The 23683-nt window shown below is 44.9% G+C and overlaps 1 long non-coding RNA gene and 1 pseudogene across 1 annotated transcript in view; one reads left to right on the plus strand and one right to left on the minus strand.

The window, feature by feature from the left end:
- LOC148774819 (uncharacterized) overlaps positions 1–23683 on the minus strand; it is a 54973-nt gene that overhangs the window by 7319 nt on the left and 23971 nt on the right. The window lies entirely within an intron of this gene.
- On the plus strand, positions 13694–14627 carry LOC129542550 (large ribosomal subunit protein eL6 pseudogene; annotated as a pseudogene).

Genomic DNA, 23683 nt, shown 5'->3' on the forward strand with positions numbered 1-23683 from the left:
ATGCACTCTCAGAAGGGAACTCGTTCACACGCAGGTGACCCACTACACTTAATTTTGTAGTAAAGAACGTGGAACTGACTTTTTACCATAGACCCTCATCTCGGCCCCAGAGAAGTTGTAATAAAAGTGGTCCAGTTTCCTTTCTGTGAGCAAAATGCTCTGTGTCTGCTCCCTTAAAAAATGGGGACTCCGGGACTACTCAGACTTCTGAAAATAAAAAAAAGGAAGAACAAATCTCATCAGAAAAGGCTCTAAATTGTGTAGATGACACCCAAGTATTGTTTGGGGTTGAAATCTAAAAGGACAACAGAAAAACTCTTGCTGGGTCTAAATTGCACAGAGGCAGGAAATTTCTACAGCTTTGTTATTTTAAAGAATCAGAATTTGCCCTGGCATAACTGCAAATAAACGCTAAGTCAGAGGAGCCTGAAGGGCTACAGCCCACCGGGTCTCGAAGAGTCGGGCACGACTGGGTGGCTAACACTCTCCAATGTTTAATAAAGTCTTTTAAAATGGATGCTAAGGAGCCTCCCTGGTGCTCCAGTGGTGAGGAATCCTTCTGCCAGTGCAGGGGACGCAGGTTTGACCCCTGGTCCGGGAAGATCCCACATGCTGTGGGGCGGCTGAGCCCGCACGCCCCGGCGCCCGAAGCCCGCGAGCCCGGAGCCTGCGCTCTGCACCGGGACAGCCCGCTGCAGGGAGGAGCCCGAGCACCGCGGCCACGGAGGCGCCCCTGCTCGCTGCAGCCAGAGAGACCCAGCACAGCCAAAAAGAAGCGTAAGTAAATACATCTTTAAAGCATTTTCAAATTTCCTCCTCTTAGAAGAATGGATTGTTAAGAAAGTGATGTGTGAGCACTTAGGAAAAAAGGAAGGATCCATTCAGCCCCCTTTTAGCCTTGTTCCTGCGCGTCTGAAGAGCCCCACCCAGTGCCACGGAGACGGCGTGAAAGCAGGCACCGTGGTCCTTCCTGTGGCGATCGGTGCTGCTCAGCCAATCGCCCGCATGCAGCTTCTCAGCCCCTTTGTAGTCAGGGTGGGGTCTTTGGCCAACAGACTATGAAGGGCAGTGACAACATTACTCTGGGCTGAGGCATTTCCCTGCTTCCATTCCACCCTTCCCCCGGTTCTCTTTGCCCCGTCTCTCCGGCCACATCGACTTTAAGCCAAGATTTCGGGATGCAGAGAGGGGAGCTGCTCTGGACAGGCACTAAAGTTAAAGAAGATGTTTCACGAGCAAGAAAAAAAAAAAACTTCTGTTGTAATAAGCAACTAAAATCCGGGGGTTCTTTGTTCCACTGCTGCTGCTCTGCTCAGTCGCTTCAGTCGTGTCCGACTCTGTGCGACCCCACAGACGGAAGCCCACCAGGCTCCCCCGTCCCTGGGATTCTCCAGGCAAGAACACTGGAGTGGGTTGCCATTTCCTTCTCCAATGCGTGAAAGTGAAAAGTGAAAGTGAGGTCGCTCAGTCGTGTCCGACTGAGTGACCCCATGGACTGCAGCCCACCAGGCCTCTCCATCCATGGGATTTTCTAGGCAAGAGTACTGGAGTGGCTTGCCATTGCCTTCTCCGTCTTTGTTCCACAGGCTGTCCCAATACAAAGCCATCTCTGCAGCAGCTCCAAACCCACTGTCCACTCCATCCTCCTCGGCCTTGCCTTGCCTGTTTCCTTGACTGCTTCTCAACTTTGGATCCACATTTCAGTTCCTCTTCACCCTATAACTCCAAGCCTTAGAAAACCAGTGAACACGGTCTTCATGTATTTGCAGGTGTCACCACGCCCAGCCAGACTTTCAGTATCTGCCCTCTGCCTGGCTGGCCATGGTCGAGTCTGAGGGTTGAAGGATCTGGAGGGGAGGCAGGTCCTGACATCGCCTAGAAGGTAGCAGAGACAGACCAGGCAAGAACACGCCTGGGCTAACGGGCTAACTCTCACTGGGGGATCCAGTTCTGTGGGAGACAGAGTGCAGGTAAGAGGGAGTGACGATCTCCTTGACTTGGCTGTAGCTGCAGCCCCTAGATAGGGTCTAGGGCATGAGAGGTATGATAAAATATTCAGTGAACAAACTGGTCAGTTGCGTTATGTTTCAGTGAAAGCAATACAGTATGAATTTGTGTGTCACTTAACTCATTTCTTGAATACCTGGGGAGCACAGCGCTGTGGGAAGAATACTGAGCTGAAAGTCAACTAGAGTAAAACCTGACTTTCCTCTCGACTATGACGTGACCATGAATAAGTCAGTAAATCTCTCTGGGCCTCAGTTTATTCATCCGCCAAATGAGGAGATTGGAACAAGCAGACCCCTAGGTCTTTGCCGATTTGAATAGTCTTTGCCTATTTAAGTCCGAAACACTGCACAAATCAAGCAAGTACAGAAAATGTGTTTCTATGTCTGGGAATTCTAGTGGGGCCTGCAACCCTTTAGACACTATGTAATAGGAAATATAATTTTTTAACCTTCATGCATATTTATTTTTAACTCCATTCTTTCAAATATATATTTTAGCTACATGATTCAAAAATAAAACTGAGACATCTCACATCAATCTCTGTTAATCTCTGTCCTGTTAGGTAACTTATTTTTCTAATGTTTCTTTATGCTAATACTGATTAATATGCTAAATTTCTTCCTTTACTGATACAAAAGGTAACATTATATACCTGTGCTTGCTGAGATGCTTCGGTCATGTCTGACTCTCTGTGACCCCACTGGCTATAGCCCGCTATTGGGACTATAGGACTATAGGCATCTCTATCCATGGGATTCTCCAGGCAAGAATACTGGACTGGGGAGCCACTCCTTTCCCCAGAGGATCTTCCCAACTGAGGGATCAAACCCAGGTCTCCCGCATTTCAAGCAGATTCTTTTCCATCTGAGCCACCAGGGAAGCCCAGCAACATTATGTACATACAAATGTGTGTATACATGTATGCGTGTGTATGAATGTAGTTTGCTTGCTTTTCTCACTTTAGAAAGCATCCTAAGAATCTCCCCATGTTAGCAGTTGGGCATCTTCCTCCTTTTTTCTTTTATTGCTGTATAGTATTCCTTTGTACAATGTATCTTAATTTCTTTGCAATCACCCCTTTAATGAATATTTGGGTTGTTTTCCATCCTTTACTGTTCTGTTGCTGTAATAGATAACCTTGTACAGATGTCCGATATATAGACTAGAGCCCCAGCAGAAGAAGGGCTACGTGAATGGATGCATTGTCTACATTTTGGTGGCTGTGGCTTGACTGTCCATCACAGCTCAGTGTTGTGCTGTATCCCTGCCAACAATGCTATTCTGATCAGTGAGAAATCGCATTTTTATATGGTTTTTCATTTGTACATATGTCTTTTCATGAGTGAGGTTGAACGTTTTTTTTTTCTCTATTTCAGGACAATTTGTATTTTGTTTTCGGTGTCATGTCCTGGGCTTTTTTTTTTTTTTTCCTATTGAGTTTTTAATCTCCTTGGTCTTTTTTGTCTATTTTCAGAAGCACTTTCTTCTCTTGGGAAATTAATGAGCTGAAAGTATCTTAACATTTTTTCTTTTGTTTTTTTATGGTTTTGAAATAATTTTTAAAATGCAGTAGCTATTGAAATAATGTATTTAATAAACAACTATATTGACTGCTACTCTACTCCTAGCTCTATGGACCCAGAGCTTCTGATCCCTAATTCATTCTTAAATATCAATGGACAATCAAGATTAAAAAATAAATAAATAAATAAAAAATAGCAGCCTAAAAATGTCACCCCGAGGAAACAAATGATTCAAGAACAGAAGAGAATTTTTAAAATAATTCTCAGTATCTTCACAGTAAAGAGACTGTGTAATTTATCATCCAACCTGGGGCAATTTTGAAAGCAATATAGAGGAGATGTTAATAATTATGCCAGGACCACAGGTATAAACCATGGCTACCCCTGATATACAACCAGGATATGCAGTCACTGTTATGGACTGAATGTTTCTGTCCCCTCAAAATTCATATGTTGACTCGTAAGCCACAATGTAACGGACCTCTGGAAGGTCATGAGGGTGGAGCTCTAACCAGATGCTGCCTCTACAAGCACCTTGACCTTAGACATCCCAGCCTCCAGAGTGTTCGTTTTTTAAGCCTCCAGTCTAAAGCATCTTTGTTACAGGAGTCTGAAGTGTAGTGTGTGTTCAGTCGTGTCCAACTCTTTGCAACCCCATGGGCTGTAACCCTCCAGGCTCCTCTGTCCATGGAATTTTCTAGGCAAGAATACTAGAATGGGTTGCCATTTCCATCTCCAGGGGATCTTCCCAACCCAGGGCTTGAACCTCCATCTTTTGCATTGGCATGCAGATTCTTTACCACTGTGCCACCTGGGAAGCCTTATGGCTAAACTAAGATAATTACTCTACTCCAGAAAGATTTGGGTAGATATTACATATATATATGAGAACAGAATGCTAAGAAAAAGGACAAATCAGAAACCAAGAAAGGATTCTCAGAAATTAGAAAACGTGATTGCCAAATTAAATGTTTAATGGAAATGATGGAATATAAAGATGTGGAAATCTTCTAGAGCATAGAGGAGAAAGAAAATAAGATGGAAAATATGAAAAAAAAAAAAAAGAAGATCAATTCCAGGCAGAATCTAGCATCTGCCTATTAGGTGTTCACAACGGAGAACAAGGAAAACACACAGGATAAGTAACCTAGTAAATATACAAAGAAAAGGCTCAAAGTTTTCAAAACAAAAGGGCTCCCAAATGTCCAGAAAGAAACAAAGAAACAATTCTTCTCCTTAGACACACTCACTGTGAAATGTCAGAACACCAGGGATCAGAAAAATTCTAAGAGTTTCTGAAATTAAAAAGATGCTTGCTCCTTGGAAGGAAAGTTATAACCAACCTAGAGAGTATATTGAAGAGCAGAGACATTACTTTGCTAACAAAGGTCCGTCTAGTCAAAGCTATGGTTTTTCCAGTGGTCATGTATGGATGTGAGAGTTGGACTGTGAAGAAAGCTGATCCCCGAAGAATTGATGCTTTTGAACTGTGGTGCTGGAGAAGACTCTTGAGAGTCCCTTGGACTGCAAGGAGATCCAGCCAGTCCATTCAGAAGGAGATCGATCCTGGGTGTTCATTGGAAGGACTGATGCTAAACCTGAAACTCCAATACTTTGGCCACTTCATGTGAAGAGTTGACTCACTGGAAAAGACTGATGCTGGGAGGGATTGGGGGTGGGAGGAGAAGGGGACGACAGAGAATGTGATGGCTGGATGGCATCACCGACTGGATGGACATGAGTTTGAGTGAACTCCGGGATTTGGTGATGGACAGGGAGACCTGGCATGCTGTGATTCATGGGGTCGCAAAGAGTCAGACACGAGTGAGCGACTGAACTGAACTGAACTGAACTGATAAGGAAAGAGAATCCGACTATCATTAGATTTCAATTAAAAACCACAGATGCCAAAGTGCAGTAAAGTTTTTTTTAAAGTTCTGAGAACAAATTATTTTTAAACTAGAATTCCATGTCAAGCCAAACATTTAAGCGTGGGCACCTAATAAAGTCACTTCCAGATATTACAGAGTAAATAAACAAAGTTTGCTTCTGTATATCATTTCTGAAGAAGCTCATTGGGTGTGTCAATTTCAGTAAAACTAAGGCAAAATCCCAGATAAGGAAAAAATTTTAATATAAGAAATAATATAATTCACCCAGGAAATTCCTGCATGACAGCTGTCAGCTTTTCTAGTAAGCAATTAGTCCAGATTAAAACAGCGTATCAGTGGACTCAAAGGAAAAAAAAAAAAAATTCAAGAAGAATGGAATGGGTCACAAGAAATGAGTGGAATGAATAAAGGCAAAACATCATAAAGAAGATATATGTTTCTTCTATCAACAAGAGAAAAGACAGTCAGAAACTCTCCTTAGACACACTCACTGTGAAATGTCAGAACACCGGGGATCAGAAAAATTCTAAGAGTTTCTAAAGAGAAAAAAAATTAGTCACCTATAAGGAAAGAGACACTGAAACGATAATCACAGAAAACTAGTCAGTGGGAGGGCTGGCGTGCTGCAATTCATGGGGTCGCAAAGAGTCGGACACGACTGAGCGACTGAACTGAACTGAACTGAAGGAAAGAGAATCCGACTAGCATTCGATTTCAAATTCAAAACCATAGATGTGTACAAAATGTGTACAGATGTGTACAAAAACAAAAGGTACATATAAGTCATAGTCCAAATAGGAACTCAACGAAAAGGTGGCCATATTTTGAGCAACTGGATGAGTATGAGAAAGAAGCCTGTTTGTTCTTGATGTTTGAAACATTTTGCATTGAGTGGCACTGGGGTCATGACATTGGAGAGGGAGAAGAAATGTAATCATGGCACACTGCTTAGCTCGGTAACGATATTTACATAGTCATAATGAAAAGACTGTTTTCTGGTTTTCAGTTTTTAGAATCAACTTATAAACAAGGCAGGGGAAACTTGATTGTGGTTACAGAATAGATAGAATTTGGGAGGCAGAAGTGGGTAGAGAGGTAGAAGAAAGACTTTCCGCTTTTATCATCATCTTCCTGAATGAGTAGTCAGAGGTATCATTGACTGTTGGTGGAACAAGAATTAGGGGTTTGTATTCGGTTTGAGTAGTAACAGAGAAACCAAAATAGCTAAAACTTTCAAAACATGGGAGGGAGTGGGGGATGAGAATTAAACTTTTATCTACCCTAGAAAGAAGTGGATAGACAATGTCTACTAAGGTTGTTGATCAAGACAGGGCGGTGTAAACATACCATTTGGAGATGAAAAGAGAAACCACAGGCAGGACTAAAAATAGAAACATGCTGGAGACTGTTGTCTATGGGAAGCAGAGGGAGGGTGGACAGAGGTGGGCCAGGGCACTGCTTCTTTACTTTCCAAAACCTTTTGCACTATTTGATATTTTAATCATGCACATGAATCACTCTGGGAAAGTCTGAGTTTAAGTCCTGGAAGCCTGTTCACCTTCATGTCATACAAAAAATGATGACGAAAATAAATGAAATAATCACAGGGAAAAGAGAGAAAGCAGAGAAGTTCAGAGAGGTTACATGACTTATCCCAACTCACACCAGTCGTGGGTTCTGAACCAAGCGCGGGGCCTGATTCACAGGGCGTGGCGTGCATGGAGCAGAGCTGAGCAAGGCTGTGTTTCGTGGAACAGGGCTTCCACGGTTCCATTTGGCTGCCCTCGGCAGCTATCTGTGGGCACTTTGTCACTTCCAATCCCATTTTAGACTTTGATGGGACCTAAATAAAAACAGAAATGGCCCAGGTGACAGATATACACGCATTTTACATATTGGGAATGTCCTCAGGTGCTGTCTCTAAAAAGTAAATTCTAAATGCAATCGTATTTCAAACAAATGTGAGGCACTTCCTGCCAGAAGAGATGGTGAAGTCAGACTTTCTGCAAGGGGAACAGTCCTTTCGCAACAGGAGTGCTCCTCTGGGTGTGTGGAGACCCGAGGCAGCTTGCACTGTGATTTCTGTGATGGCGTCTCCTTCTGACACCCGGCTTGGTTCCGTGGAACAGTGCTGACCCAGTGGCTCCCCTTGTCCCCTGCTTGGCTTCCCTGGCAAGCCCTCCTTTGCTTCTCCGCCTCACTTCCAGTATATCTAAGGTTCATTTTAGTCCACGCCTGGCTCAGTGCCCTTACCCCAACACCTTTCCAGACCCTTCACTCTTTGAACAAATAGTGACTATATGCCCTTTGGGCTGGCCACCACTGCCATCTCTGCCATCCAGGGCTTAGGATATAAGTAAGGTCACCAACACTGCAAAACAACTTCCTTTTCTGCACATCTGTTCCAGGTGAGGGATGGAACTGCCTCAACTTCAGCTCTGGACCTTGCATAGACGTCAAATTCCTCTCTCCCTCCTCCTGGAGAGGACAGGCAGCCAGCAAGCTGAACGTAAAGTCCTCATCCAGCCTTTGGTGGTTTTGCCTGTTCAAGGGAATTGTTCCCATCCTGGACCTAGTTTCTTATCTGAACTTGTTACTTCCTGGTTGTCCCGGGAGGATTATAATATTGACATTGTCTACTTTTGATGGAAGCTTGGCCCACCCAGAAACATAAATCCAGGATGTACTAGCCATTTCCATAGCTAGGAGGCTGATAAGGCAGAAACATGTTTGTTTCTGGGACGTAACATACAATCACCCAGGTGAGCCCTGGGAAATAAAATATAGACGGACAACGTTGGGGTTAGGTGAGGGATGCTGAAGAGGCCCTTGCTGCCTCCACTTGGTGAGCTAAGGACTGAATGGCAAAAGGACTCGATGGACATAAGTTTCTGCAAGTTCCGGGAGTTGGTGATAGACAGAGAAGCCTGGTGTGCTGCAGTCCGTGGGGTTGCAAAGAGTCAGACACTGAGTGACTGAACTGAACTGATGATCTAGATGAGACCTGCCTGAAGACAAATAAACTTTGCTAGGTGGTGGGGAGCTGTCCTGCACTTCCGGTTAGGACACCCATTTGCGGTCATCAGCTGATGGGTATGTTGGCTTCTGGGGAGCAGGCAGCTGACTCAGCCTTTACTGAGTGTTCATATGAATCCTGTTCAGAAAACCAGCTACTTTTCTTAAGATCTTTAAGCAAATTTGGCTGACTGTGGCTCAGATCATGAACTCCTTATTGCCAAACTCAGACGTAAATTGAAGAAAGTAGGGAAGCCACTAGACCATTCAGGTATGACCTAAATCTCTTACCGTTATACAGTGAAAGATTCAAGGCATTAGGCCCGATAGGCAGACTGCCTGAAGAACTATGGATGGAGGTTCATGACATTGTACAGGAGGCAGTGATCAAGACCATCCTCAAGAAAAACAAATGCAAAACAGCAAAATGGTTGTCTGAGGAGGCCTTAGAAATAACCGAGAAAAGAAGAGAAGCTAAAGGCAAAGGAGGAAACCAGATACATCCATCTGAAGGCAGAGTTCCAAAGAATAGCAAGGAGAGATAAGAAAGCCTTCCTTAGCAATCAGTGCAAAGAAATAGAGAAAAACAATAGAATGGGAAAGACTAGAGATCTCTTCAAAAAAAATTAAAGATACCAAGAGAACATTTCTTGCAAAGATGGGCTCAATAAAGGACAGAAATGGTATGGACCTAACAGAAGCAGAAGAGATTAAGAAGAGGTGGCAAGAATACACAGAAGAACTGTACAAAAGAAGATCTTCACGACTCAAATTACCATGATGGTGTGATCACTCACCTAGAGCGAGACATCCTGGAATGTCAAGTCAAGTGGGCCTTAGGAAGCATCACTACAAACAAAGCTAGTGGAGGTGATGGAATTCCAGTTGAGCTATTTCAAATACTAAAAGATGATGTGCTGCACTCAATATGTCAGCAAATCTAGAAAACTCAGCAGTGCCCACAAGACTGGAAAAGGTCAGTTTTCACTCCAATCCCTAAGAAAGGCAATGCCAAAGAATGCTCAAACTACCACACAATTGCACTCATCTCACATGCTAGCAAAGCAATGCTCAAAATTCTCAAAGCCAGGCTTCAACAATACGTGAACCGTGAACTTCCAGATGTTCAAGCTGGTTTTAGAAAAGGCAGAGGAACCAGAGAACAAATTGCCAACATCCACTGGATCATCAAAAAAGCAAGAGTTCCAGAAAAACATCTACTTCTGCTTTATTGACTATACCAAAGCCTTTGACTGTGTGGATCACAACAAACTGTGGAATATTCTTTAAGAAATGGGAATACCAGACCACCTTATCTGCCTCCAGAGAAATTTGTATGCAAGTCAAGCAGCAACAGTTAAAACTGGACATGGAACAACAGACTGGTTCCAAATTGGGAAAGGAGTACATCAAGGCTGTATATTGTCACCCTGCTTATTTAACTTATATGCAGATCATATCATGCAAAATGCCAGGCTGGATGAAGCACAAGCTGGAATCAAGATTGCCAGGAGAAATATCAATAACCTCAGATACGCAGATGACACTACTCTTATGGCAGAAAGTGAAGAACTAAAGAGCTTCTTCATGAAAGTGAAAGAGGAGAGTAAAGAAGTTGGCTTAAAACTCAACATTCAGAAAACTAAGATCATGGCATCCAGTCCCATCACTTCATGGCAAATAGATAGGGAAACAATGAAAATAGTGAGAGACTTTATTTTGGGGGGCTCCAAAATCACTGCAGATGGTGACTGAAGCCATGAAATTAAAAGACGCTTGCTCCTTGGAAGAAAAGTTATGACCAACCTAGACAGCATATTAAAAAGCAGAGACATTACTTTACCAACAAAGGTCTGTCTATTCAAAGCTATGGTTTTTCCAGTGGTCATGTATGGATGTGAGAGTTGGAGTATAAAGAAAGTTGAGTGCCGAAGAATTGATGCGTTTGAACTGTGGTGCTGGAGAAGACTCTTGAGAATCCCTTGGACTGTAAAGAGATCCAACCAGTCCATCCTGAAGGAGTTCAGTCCTGGGTGTTCATTGGAAGGACTGATGCTAAAGCTAAAACTCCAATTCTTTGGCCACCTGATGTGAAGAACTGACTCATTGGAAAAGACCCTGATGCTGGGAAAGATCGAAGGCAGGAGGAGAAGGGGATGACAGAGGATGAGATGGTTGGATGGCATCACTGACTCTATGGACATGAGTTTGAGCCAGCTCTGGGAGTTAGTGATGGACACAGAAGCCTGGCGTGCTGCGGTTCATGGGGTTGTGAAGAGTCGGACACGACTGAGGGACTAAACTGGCTGCAGTGGGGCTAGTGCTAAAGAACTCACCTGCCAATGCAGGAGACATAACAGACAGGTTCAATCTCTGGGAAGATCCCCTGGAAGAGGAAATGGCAACCACTCCAGTATTCTTGCCTGGAGAATCCCATGGACAGAGGAGCCTGACAGGCTACAGTCCATGGGGTTGCAAAGAGTCAGCACAACTGGACAGACTTAGCATGCACAAATTGCCATTAAGAGGCAGTTGGAGATTTCAAAAGGCAAATTGACGTTAGAGGCAGTTGGAGATGAGGTATATTCTGCATAAGTGTCCTCAGTGCCCTGGGAGGCTGTGGAATTTGCAGGACACTAGGTGTCCATGCGTACATTCATGTACAAAGCACTCATGGATTCTAGCTGCCTTAGACATGTAAACTATGTTTTTTCCATGTGTGTATATATATATATATGTTGCCGTGCTTGTTTTTTTCAGTTGTGACCCCACGGATTGCAGCACACTAGGCTTCCTTGTCCTTCAGTATCTCCCAGAGTTTGGTCAAACTCAGGTCTATTGAGTCAGTGCTGTCATCCAGCCATCTCATCCTCTGTATTATGCTATAGTGCCTAATAAAACACAAATACGTTTAAAGCCTTATTCAATTGGCAGTAACTTTGTATTAGTATGTGGTTTCTCAGTGGGCATTAAAAATACTATCACAGGCCTTTTCTATGATCCCCCAACCTCTAATCAGGTTTCCATGTTAGATTCATAATCTCTTTGTTTTCCTTCAGAGCACTCAACACAACTTTGAATTGCATTTTTATTTGCATGGCCATTTATTTTGTGTCTGTCTCTCCCACTAGATTATAAGCTCCATGAGGGCAGTGAATGCATTTGTTTTTCCTCACAAATTGTATTTCCAACTCCTAGTAGAGTGCCTGGTGCATACTAAGTGTTCAGTAAATATTTGTGAAGCAAATGAATGAGGTGGTGGGGCCGAGAGAGGGTGTCCTAGGATTGTTTTTGATGGATAAAAAGTTTAGGAAGCAACAATCTGGTCATTTTACAAATATAACTGAGGCCCAGCCCAACCAAGACATTAACTGAAGAGACATGTTGCTTCAAGGCAAATATGGAGGCAGCTCCGCCCACTGACCTGTTCCACGTTCTTGTCCGTTTCTGACAGCACTTATTATTCTTCATTGTATTTGCTTGGTTTTGGCTGTGCCAGGGCATTGTTGCCGTGCAGGCTTTTCTCTAGCTGCAAGCAGTGGCTGCTCGCTAGTTGCAGTGCGAGGGCTTCTCTTGTTGCAAAGCAAGCGGCTTCAGCAGTTGCCCCGCGTGTCCTCAGCAGCTGTGGCCCACGGGCTGTAGAACACTCGCTCAGTAGCTGTGGTGATCAGTTTAGTTGTTCCATGGCGTGAGAGATCTTCCCGGACCAGGGGTCAAACCTATATCTCCTGCATTGGCAGGTGGACTCTTTACCACTGGGCCACCAGGAAAGCCCCAGCATTGATTCTTTATGAAATTATACATTTATTTATTTCTGTGTAACATGGTGCTAGGCATGATGCAAAGCAGACCAAGCAAAGATTGAGCCTCTTCAGTGAGTACAGTCTTAGAGTGTCCAGTGGCTATTTTATGTAGCATCTTTTATATTGATATGTTTTTGGAATAATTTAATGGAAAGCCTACACTTGACATTCTGGGGTGTATAATGGTGTCAGTCACAAACAGTGGGTCACTAAAAAGAGGGGAATCCTTTTTCTGCAGCCCCCTTCCCACTCCAGTTGCCTCTGAGACTCTTCCTCTTGATCGGAATGCTGCTCTTTTGGAATCTGGAAGGTAAACAGACTATACCATTTATGGAATGCCAACCACTAGAAAGAACTATTCTAGGTGCCCTGGGGAAATACACAAGACACAACAGGCATGGTACCTGCTTTAGAGGTGAAAACCAGCACGTCTACATTTATTTATTTATTTACAGCTAGGGTTCTTTCTTTCCAAATATTTGTTGCAAGGAATTGGCAGCTGCAGAGCTGACCTGCAAATAAATTCAGCTCCACTCACAGTTCATAAGAATGACTGTGACCAGCTCACTCACATAGGTGAGAAGAAAATATTTTCAGAGAGAGCAGAGGCACATAGGAAAAAGTCACATAGAATAAGTGGGAAAGGCTTGAGAGTGCATACATCGAACACAAATTCTTGGTTATTAAAAAGGAGTGGTCAGTCCAGTTATGGAGACAAATCTGAACATGCATCCTATAGAGGCCTCTGCCAACAGCCTGTGGACATGCCACACCCCTGCTCCCCCCACACACGATTTAATGACTGTCTGCTGCCATTGCTTGACCAGGAAAATGGGTGGGCATATTTAAATACTCTAAACTCTATTCTGGAGGAAGTGGGACTCCCAGTTCTAGAGATCACAGATAGGAAAGAGTGACTGGATTTCAAGCAAAAAAGAAAAAAATTTTTGAAATAAAACATCCTTTCTCTTTGATAGTTAACAGCAACATCTGGATCCTTAAAAGTCCCTGTTCTCAGGTCATTTAGGTTGGTGTACTCAGAGAAGGCCTCAGTATAGAAAGTGAATCAATACCTGGGCTGCTGCTGATGACAAGGGCCCTGCAGGTTGGTCAGGTGTGGGCTGTCACCGTTCACATCCCCACCACCCAGCATGTGACATCACATCGCCATGTGTTCCTCTCTGAGACGGCATTCTCTCTCTGCCTATGGTCGTCTTCCTTGGAAAAGAATAGGAGGGAGCTGAGTGGGCATTGCCTCTCTGCTTCAGGCTTCATGGCCCTTTGGAAGATAAACAAGGTTCACAGGCTGTCTACCATATGCCAGGAGCTGTACTGGGCACTTGCCATACAATAAGCCATTGAATCTACCCCATCACCCAGCAAAGGGCTTTCCAATCCCTTCATCCTGCAGGTTTTAAGAACAAACGGGGGAAGCCAGGAGCTTAGTTCTCTTTCCCATCTTGCAAGATGGCGGGTGAAAAGGCTGAGAAGCCAGACACTAAGGAGAAAAAACCTGAAGCCAAGAAGGCTGATGCTGGCAACAAGGCTAAAAAGGTGGAAAAGGTGAAGAAAGTTAAGAAGGGGAAGCCTCACTGCAGCCGAAATCCTGTCCTGGTCAGAGGAATTGGCAGATATTCCCGATCAGCCATGTACTCCAGAAAGGCCCTGTACAAGAGAAAGTATTCAGCAGCTAAATCCAAGGTCGAAAGGAAAAAGAAGGTTCGGGTTCTTGCTACTGTCACAAAACCAGTTGGTGGTGACAAGAATGGTGGTACCCGAGTGGTCAAACTTCGCAAAATGCCTAGGTATTACCCTACTGAAGATGTGCCTTGGAAACTGTTGAGTCATGGCAAAAAACCCTTCAGTAAGCATGTGAGGAAGCTGCGTGACAGCATCACTTCTGGGACCATTCTGATCATCCTCACTGGGTGCCACAGAGGCAAGAGGATCGTTTTCCTAAAGCAGCTGGGCAGTGGCTTGCTACTTGTGACCGGGCCTCTATCTCTCAATAGAGTTCCTCTGCGTAGAACACACCAGAAATTTGTCATTGCCACCTCCACCAAAATCGATATCAGTGGTGTGAAAATCCCAGAACATCTCACTGACACTTACTTTAAGAAGAAGCTTCGTAAACCCAGACACCAGGTGGGTGAGATCTTCGACACAGAGAGAGAGAAATATGAGATCACAGAGCAGCGCAAGGTTGATCAGAAAGCTGTGGACTCACAAATTCTGCAAAGAATCAAAGCTGTCCCTCAGTTCCAGGGCTACCTCCGCTCTGTGTTTGCTCTCACAAATGGAATTTATCCTCACAAAGTAGTATTCTGAACTTCTTGCAAAGAACCTAATTAAATAACTTGTCCATTAAAAAAAAAAAGAACAAACAGGGGCTTCCCTGGCAGCCCAGTGGTTAAGACTTCACTTTTCAGTACAGGGGCTGCCGGTTCGATCCCTCCTTAGGTCAGGGAGCTAGGATCTCACAGCCTTGAGACCAAAAAAAAAAAAAACAAAACATAAAACAGAAATAATATTGTAACCAATTCAATAAACACTTTAAGAATGGTCCACATCAAAATGTCTTTAAAAAGAAGAGCAAACAGGTGCCGAAACATGCAGTTCTGTGCCAAGGCCACGAAGCTATAACGTAGGAAGGGTGTGACATCATAATTTTGAATTACAAAGCTAAGGTCCACTTAGAGGCAGGCGCTCTGTTTACATCTACCAAGAAGCCCTTCTCGACACCAGGGACAAAGTAGCACAATAGCAGATTTTAGGGGAAAATGGGACCTGCATGGACCCCGTCTTTTGAGTTTGAGGAGCTCCTATTCCTCGCCTGGTGGGGCAGGAGGGGGATGTTCTCCCAGGCAGAGCCTTGCTTTCAGTCCTCTGCAGGAGAAAGCAGATCCATGACAGACACATAAAGTCCACCTTCAGACCTTTCTGTGGAACTGCAATATGTTCTGTTTCATGTTTCCTAAATTATTTGCAACAGGCAGCTGTGCTAGGTCAGAATCTCAGAGGTGCTCTGGGATTCCAGACAGGGTGCGGGCCGCCATCCTGCTCTCTCGGGCTGCGAATAATACAACTCACAAATGTGGGGCATTTAAGGAATTCAGGGGCTAAAAAGAGAAGCTCCTGGAAGGCTGCAAGCGGCTAAGATTCCTGGCCCTCCATGGTGTCAGGGACCCATTTCAGGAATGTTTTGCTTTTGCTGTGGGATTAATGATACAGCAGCCTTGTATCAGCAGTTACTGTGCTCCAAGCACTGGACCCAGGGCCTTTCAGAGGTAGTGTATTCATCCAGCCCATCAGTTCTGACTTCGTTTAATCCTCTGAACCCTGAGAGGCAGGTATCAGCAACCTCATCTCACAGATGAGTAATATGCCTGGAAAACATCAGTAACTCACTCAAGTTTTCACGGCTTTCAGGCCAAGTAAGGATTCAAACCCAGGCTGTCTGACTCAACCACTCATATTTTTAACAACAGTATATTGCCTCTAAGGAATTTATTCTGCAGCTAATGAACACATCAGACAGGCTTTTCTCCACCTCCCTACCCACCAAATGTTTGGGCAATTAAAATAGTTGCCTTCACTTATAAGGGGAATGGAAACACAGCACTTGGGCTTGTCCCAGTTACATTAATTAATTTCATCTCGGGGTTCTTGATGGTCGCATAAACCAAAGAATCCAGAATCCCATGATGAAATTATGTCACTAAAGCCCTTGGCAGCTTAACTATTATTTTATGTAAAAGAGATACGTGCCTCCTGAGAAGTCCTTTCCACCACTAGACAGGATAAAATAAAATATATTAGTCACGTTAGGATTCTATACCATCATGTCGGTCTTTATGCGACATTGCTGACAGGAATGCTGCTTGTTTGGAATCTGGAAGGTAAACAGAGTTTCAAATTCCAACCCTCTCTTGTGGACTGGAATAAGCATACCGCATGGCCATGCAAATTAAGGAACTCTGAAACCCCAAACCTCCAATCAGAGCGGCGGCCGCCCAGACATTCCGAACACGCCTCTCTCGCCAAGGACCGCCCGGCTTAGACCGCGGAATCTTTGCAGAGCCGGCGTCAAAGGCTGCTGGAGTATCTGGGACATCTCATCGCAGCCGCAGCCCCGTCTCGGGGTGAGGTCGGTGAGGGCAAATAACTAAAGAGCTTTCTCCAAAACGCCATAGTTGGAATTCCCTCTCCCGGCCTGGGATCCCTGGCGTCCCTTCCCCTGCTGCCGACAAAGTCCCCCCGAGCCCGGGGCCTGCGGTCGCCCACGCCGCCCACCTGCCGCACAGGGCCCTGCCCGGCAGGGCAAGGAAGCGCCTTCCTCCCGCAGAGAGGCCCGAGCCCGAGACACGCCCTGGCTATCTATAGAAAACCCCGCTGAGGGTTCTGCTGACCAGTCACTCGAGATCCCTCCTAGGGCTTTATTATGTCACAGGAACCCAGAATGGAATGCGGAGGATTAAATTCCAAGCCCTTCCCGGTGGCGGGGCCGGAGGGAGGGGAGCTGGAGGCCACGTGGGCTCTCGGGTGCCCCCTACTGAGTGTCCTTGTCCCTTCGGCTCGGACGCCGGCCAGGCCGCGCCTGGTGCAGCGGTCCAGGCCTCCTGAGGGCTCCGGGCGGCCCTTTGCGCTCTTAGAGCATCCAGGGACATGCGGGGAGGCCAAGGACGGACTGGACCCTCGGAGCTCACGCTGGGTGGTTCGCTACCCACTCCGAGGCGCAGGTTCCTCACCAAAGGAACCCTTGAGACATAAGATAAAGGAATATCGCATGCAAAGAGGGAAGCCGGGGAGTGGATGCTGCAGAGGTGGAGACCTCCGAGCAAGGGCGATGGGGAATTTGGAAACCCCAAGGCAGTCACCGGTCAGGAATGATGGTCGAAACGATGCGGGAAGGAGGAAATACTCCAAGTATCCGCTAATTCTATTTTAAAAGACAAGGAAATTACCCGGTTACGTCAACCTAACAGTCTCTGTGTCGCTCATTCATAATACAGGATTAATAATAATGCTTAAGTCCTTCCCTGGTGGATCCGTAGTAAAGGGTCCGTCTGCTAATGCAGGTGACAGGGGTTTGATCCCCGGGTCCGGAGGATTCCGTGGAGAAAGGAATGGCAAGCCTCTCCAGTTTTCTTGCCTGGGAAATTCTATGTACAGAGGAGCCTGGCGGGCTACATACAGCCCTTGGGGTCGCAAAAGAGTGGGACAGGAATTAGCGACTAAATAACAACAATAATAATGCCTACTGCATAGGTCTGTTGTGACAAATAAATGAGTCTGTTCACAAAAAGGGCTTCAAACAATGCCAGTATGTAGTAAGTCACCTATTTTATTATTGTTGTTGTTATTATTATCTAAGAGTACCAACTGTTGTTGTTATTACAAGGTCCCAGAACACAATACTTGGAAAAGAGCACTAGCATTGGTAACATTTACTGTGCTTTCTGACATGCCAGTCATTCTGCTGAGCGTTTTAAATAATGTATCATTTCAGAAACAGCTCTGTGCAGTAATTACCATCATCTCCATCTTTTAACAGGGAAGGACTGAGCATTTAGTGACTTCCCCCAGGTCAGAGAGCCAGCAAGTGGGGAAGTGATCGCGGCTCTCCCATCAGAGCTGGCCAGAGCCGGATTCCTCCCTTCCTGTTTGACCTGCAAATACCATTGCCCTTGCTGGGTCTCCAGTGGAGAAAAAGGGCAAATAATAACATCTGCTTTATTTCCTTCACATGACTCTGTTGAGAAAAGTGCTGTGCCAGCTGACATTCCACCCAGAAATAGGAGGAATTTCATCTTCATACAGGAAAGCAAGTCAAAGTAGGAGATACAGAAGCTGATCATATATGTGTGTGTGTGTGTATGTATATATAAAGGGAGACAGCATTCTCCTGGGATTGTCCTGCTCCTTTTCAGAGAAGAAGGGACTATATGGGGACTCAGGACACATTTGATCTAAGCCAAGAGCCCGTGGAGGTGCCTGTCGTCCTAGGGCGGCCGGGGGAGGGGGGTGACGTGCTGTGAAAAGTGGGAAGCCCACCACCTGTCAGGTGTCTTTGAGTAGCATGTCAATATTTGTGCAAGTGTGCACAGACAGAGGCACGCACAGTAATAATGTATCACTGGGCTCCCACCTTAGCAGAGTGAGTGAAACATGTAAACACATAATAAATTATGCCTATGCCAGTGGAGCGTAGAAGCAGTAACTATAAAATACTACCCAGGGGAGAGAAAGTTTATTGAGACAGAAATGGAATACCCCAATCTCATTGCCAATAGCATTATTTCACACCCGGAGTAAGCTAGCAGGGTTCTTATTTCTTGAAGGAGAACTTTGTCTTTTTTCTTAAACATTGAATTTTTTTTTTCTTTAAACAATGTCAATCTTTCCTTCTGAAGGGATCTTGAAAATCTTCTACTTTTATGAAAGGGACTGATGTCCCACAGAGTGAAGGAATTCTGATGACAAGCCTGTCAGTACTGCTGATTTGGCAAGGTGGGCTGTCAGGTCTCGTCCCTGAAGGCCTTTAGATGGGCTGCAGACCTTGGTTTCCTCCTGAAAGAGAACCCCCTGACAGCCATGCTTCCCATGGGCCCGGAGTTGAGAGGTGACGCTGCACAACAGACTCCCAGGCTGGTGGTCTCCCAAGTAGGGATCACACCCAGAGGATGCTCCCCCAGACAATCCACTGGGAGTAAAGGAAGAAAATATTAAGACTTTTTATATTTTATATTATCATTACAAAGCCACTTTTGCTATTTAAAATTCAAATATATATAAAGGTAGAATAAGATTCTGAGCTGCGCATGTGCCCATGAAACCATCCAACTTCAAAAATTGGCGATCGTGGCTAGTCTTTTCTCCTCTATTGCAGCCTCCTACTTGCCCTGCCTGCTCCTCCTTCCACATTCTTTGAAGCAAATCCCAGACACTATATGCTGCAAAGGCCATCTTGTGCCTGCAGACTTTTGACACTCTTGGAGCACTTATCAAGCGATAAAGAGCCCATGGAACTTATTGCCTCCTGTGGGACTGGCTTTCCCTATTTCAGGGTCAGTGAATCGTCCTTTGTTCTGCTTGTCTGTATATTAATGGCTCCCGAAAAGATGCCCCCAACCTTCATATTTCAGACTCCATGAAAGAGGGGTTGGGATTCTTTAATCCCAAGAAGAGTGCGTGTATTGCCATGCATGCCCCTCCACTGTCTCCTGGGAGAGACCCGATGGCCGTGGAGACCCATGCCCCCTATTGAAGCTGCTATTACTCTGTTTCTTCTCTGTGTAAGGAAAGTGTTGTTCCACCCAGGATTTTTCCTGGCAACTCCGATACCAAGGTGCAGTGGGCAGAAGTGTTTGCAGCCCTCCCCTGGGGCTTGGTGACTGGTACACCATGTTCTGCTTCGGGGAATTGACAATCAGCACTCCATGTTCCGCTGGACACTTGTCATTATAGTGATAAATATTCCAACACATGGGTCTGAAAGCAAGCCTAGAAAGAGCAAGTCTTCCCACTTTAAAAACAACCACAATGCCGTCATTGTACTCCGAAACATCAAGAGTTCCTCAATATAATTGCATGTCCAGTGTTAACATTTCCTCAGTTATCCTATAAATAGTTTTTTATAGTTTGAAGTGGGATCCAAACAAGCTCCATATATTGTGATGGATAAATATGTACCTGAAGTCCATCCCTTTTTATCTATTGATTTAATCTCAATCCCTCATTCTCTATTTTTCAATTTTTTGGCTAAAGAACTTGGATTGTTTTTCCTAACTAATCTTCTACAGGCTGGATTTTGCCGATTATGTTCCCTTAGTATCATTTTATCATTTGCTCCCATCCCTAGTGTTTCCCATAAATGAAAAATCAAGAGGTTTCATCAGGTTCAAATTAAATATTTTGGCAAGAACATTTTGTAGGTGGTGTTAATGGACATCTGTTAGGAGAACTTAATATTTGGTCATCTCTTTTTATGGGGGATATCTGTAATTTTCGATGATCATTGCCAAATCTTTTAATTCACTGGTGGTTACAAAGTGTGGTGTTCTAATTCTATCTTTGTTTATTTGCTGGAGTACTTCTGTAGAGAGAATCTTCTCATTAGCTATTTGCTAATCTGAGTCCTGGTTCTTTGAGGAAAGGTAAGATAAACGCTTCTCTTCCCCTCACCTCCACCCCTTGTTTTTTACCAGTTTTCAAAATAATAAGTTAATCACCTAGAATTCTCTAAAAATGATCACCATTTTTATCATTTTTTAGTATTATTATAAACACATGGATTTCAGTATATATAATGTGGTTTAATCCACTGCAGTGGCTCCAAGCAACCCATTTTTGGCCAATGGAATCTGTTCAAGTTGACTCTTGATTTTTTTGATGTGACCCCAATAATCTCTTCCCTGCTCTCTGATATGACAAGATATCCTAAGCTCACTTTCCAAACTTCTCCAAGGAGCTGGTTTCTTTTAGTGGGAAATGGTATTCAGAGGTCACAATCTATTAGGTTCATATTATGCTTTGATTTATATTTCTGTAATAGATGCTTCATAATGTACATAATGTGTACACTATGGTAGATACATATTACTTATAAATGGCAGACAAACACAAAAATACACATATTTCCTGAAAGGGATACTCGGAAAGTTTAGAGACCACATGTTTGGTGCCTGGGAAATGTGCTTGAATTATGATACTGGGCCCTCTTCCTTTCTAGCTGTTTTGTCTTGGTCAGTTCTTTTTTCTCTCTGAACTTCAGTTAATTCAAGTGCAAAATAAACAGCAATAGCCACATCATGGGGACATGCGATGACCAAAGAAGACAGAGAAGACAGATTAGAGCGAGGAAGACACATACACACATGCACACACAAACCAGAAGAACCAAGGAGCACCACACACGGGGAAAGTCACATAGCATCCATCCCTCCAAGGGCTTACTGAGTCAACTCGGAGGAGAGAGCTCCCTGGAACCTGGAGAGGTCTAGAAGTCTTTGGGATAAAGATGAACTTTAGCTGGGCCCTGAAGTCTTCCCTGCAGAAGGGCGTGGGATGGGGATTCACAGGCTGAACATTATGGGCTGGGGCGATGGCCAGGTTTGGGGAAAAAGAGAACGCAGCAAAGCAGTAGGAGGAGGAGAAACTACCAGAAAAAACAAGCCCAGGAAAAGGCTTTGGAAGGCCCCAGCCCGCTACAGACGTGAGCAGGAGGAGCACAGAAATCAGCACCCTGGGGGCCTCACGAGGCAGTGGAAGGAAGGAAGCGTGTTCCTGCGGAGAAGGGTTCTTGCTGATTGGTTTGTAAAAGAACAGAGCAGTTCAGGCACCAGAATGGTACGACCCCAGACACGGGGGCTACCCTAGCTGGGGGCAGTCTTCCCTCCACCAGGAGGAAGATGCTGGAGGAAAAGAGAGACTCGAAGTGGCTTGGAGGAACCAAGCCCCAGGAACTGCCACAGCTAGGGTGGCAGCAAGAAACCAAACCCTGGCATGACTGAGGCTCTCTGAGATAGGGTGAGGCAGGTGGGGGGTCTGCCCCTAGGATTGGGCTGCAGCGGGATCTCACCTTCTCCAAGGTTGATTACACGCCAGTCACTGTGTTGCGCACTTAACATACCTTCTCCTGTTTAGTCCTCCTGGTCAGACTCCAAGAAAGATGAGGCATTCCCACTGAACAAATGAGAACACCGAAGGTGCCAGAAGACCTGTGATCCTGTGATTTACTAAACCTTAAACCCAAACTACAGTCTGTGCCCCTAACCCTGCAGCAGGCCACCAGCAACCCGTGCCTTTGCTGGAGACTCCTGGACACCCACAGGCAAGTCTGCTGCGGGGTCACTACTCCTTCCTCCTAGTGCACAAGGCTCTGTTGTGCCCTCCAAAACTCTATTCATTGACTATGAAAAAGGCTTTGACTGCGTGGATCACAGTAAACTGTGGGAAATCCTGAAAGAGGAGGGAATACCAGACCACCTGACATGCCTCTTGAGAAACCTGTATGCAGGTCAGGAAGCAATAGTCACAACTGGACATGGAACAAGACTGGTTCCAAATAGGAAAAGGAATACATCAAGGCAGTGTATTGTCACCCTGCTTATTTAACTTCTATGCAGAGTACATCATGAGGAACGCTGGGCTGGAAGAAGCACAAGCTGGAATCAAGATTGCCGGGAGAAATATCAATAACCTCAGATATGCAGATGACACCACCCTTATGGCAGAAAGTGAAGAGGAAACAAAAGGCCTCTTGATGAAAGTGCAAGAGGAGAGTGAAAAAGTTGGCTTAGAAAACTAAGATCATGGCATCTGGTCCCATCACTTCATGGCAAATAGATGGAGAAACAGTGGAAACAGTGTCAGACTTTATTTTTGTCAGACATTATTTTTTGGGGCTCAAAAATCACTGCGGATGCTGATTGCAGCCATGAAATTAAAAGACTCTTACTCCCTGTAAGGAAAGTTATGACCAACCTAGATTAGTATATTAAAAAGCAGAGACATTACTTTGCCAACAAAGGTCCGTCTAGTCAAGGCTATGGTTTTTCCCATGGTCATGTATGGATGTGAGAGTTGGACTGCGAAGAAAGCTGAGTGCCGAAGAATTGATGCTTTTGAACTGTGGTGTTGGAGAAGACTCTTGAGAGTCCCTTGGACTGCAAGGAGATCCAACCAGTCCATTCTAAAGGGGATCAATCCTGGGTGTTAGCTGGAAGGACTGATGCTGAAGCTGAAACTCCAATCCTTTGGCCACCTCATGCGACGAGTTGACTCACTGGAAAAGACTCTGATGCTGGGAGGGATTGGGGGCGGGAGGAGAAAGGGACGACAGAGAATGAGATGGCTGGATGGCATCACTGACATGAGTTTGGATGAACTCCGGGAGTTGGTGATGGACAGGGAGGCCTGGTGTGCTGGAATTCATGGGGTCGCAAAGAGTTGGACATGACTGAGCGACTGAACTGAACTGATGTAAGTTCTGGCAGCTCTTAGGTGGGAATGACCATTTAGGTATGACCTAAATCAAATCTCTAATGATTATACAGTGGAAGTGAGAAATAGATTTAAGGGACTAGATCTGATAGAGTGCCTATTGAACTCTGGACGGAGGTTCGTGACATTGTACAGGAGACAGGGAGCAAGACCACCCCCAAGAAAAAGAAATGCAAAAAAGCAAACTGGCTGTCTGAGGAGGCTTTACAAATAGCTGTGAAAAGAGAAGCCAAAAGCAAAGGAGTAAAGGAAAGATATACCCATTTGAATGCAGAGTTCAAAAGAATAGCAAGGAGAGATAAGAAAGCCTTCCTCAGTGATCAGTGCAAAGAAATAGAGGAAAACAATAGAATGGGAAAGACTAGAGGTCTCTTCAAGAAAACTAGAGATTCCAAGGGAACATTTCATGCAAAGATGGGCTCGATAAAGGACATAA

The sequence above is a fragment of the Moschus berezovskii genome, chromosome 19 (assembly GCF_049115385.1).
Source record: "Moschus berezovskii isolate FMDL1 chromosome 19, NW_MosBer_1.0, whole genome shotgun sequence".
Classification (NCBI taxonomy): domain Eukaryota; kingdom Metazoa; phylum Chordata; class Mammalia; order Artiodactyla; family Moschidae; genus Moschus; species Moschus berezovskii.